Source organism: Plasmopara halstedii (genome assembly GCF_900000015.1).
Source record: "Plasmopara halstedii genome assembly, contig: Scaffold_816, whole genome shotgun sequence".
Taxonomy (NCBI): domain Eukaryota; phylum Oomycota; class Peronosporomycetes; order Peronosporales; family Peronosporaceae; genus Plasmopara; species Plasmopara halstedii.
Genome location: NW_020187732.1, coordinates 1,939,739 through 1,940,156, shown reverse-complemented (window position 1 = coordinate 1,940,156; position 418 = coordinate 1,939,739).

The window sequence follows — 418 nt, the reverse complement described above, 5'->3', positions numbered from 1 at the left end:
ATCAAATCCCCCTATGAACAGCTGTACAAGCGTCGGCCTCAGTACGAGCGGATGCGAAATTTTGGATGTGTAGCGTATGCACACGTGCTCAAGTCAAAGCGCAGCAAGCTTGAAGACACAGCTGTGAATTGTTTCTTTCTGGGATATCCTCGGAAACAGAAGGGATACCGGCTGCTAAACCCGGCAACAGGAAAGATTATCATTTCTCGGTCGGTAACATTGAGGAGACAGCCGGGATTACCAGTTGCGAAAATATTGAAGACACGCAACCGTGTCTAACAACAGGTGTGACGCATGTTATCAATGTGGTCCCAGATGCTAAATCGTCATCTTGCAGGGCTCCAACCGACAACCATGATGGCCATGGTCAGCTGGCGTCTTATCCGGCTGAGCCACATGGCAACTTCTTAATTCGCCG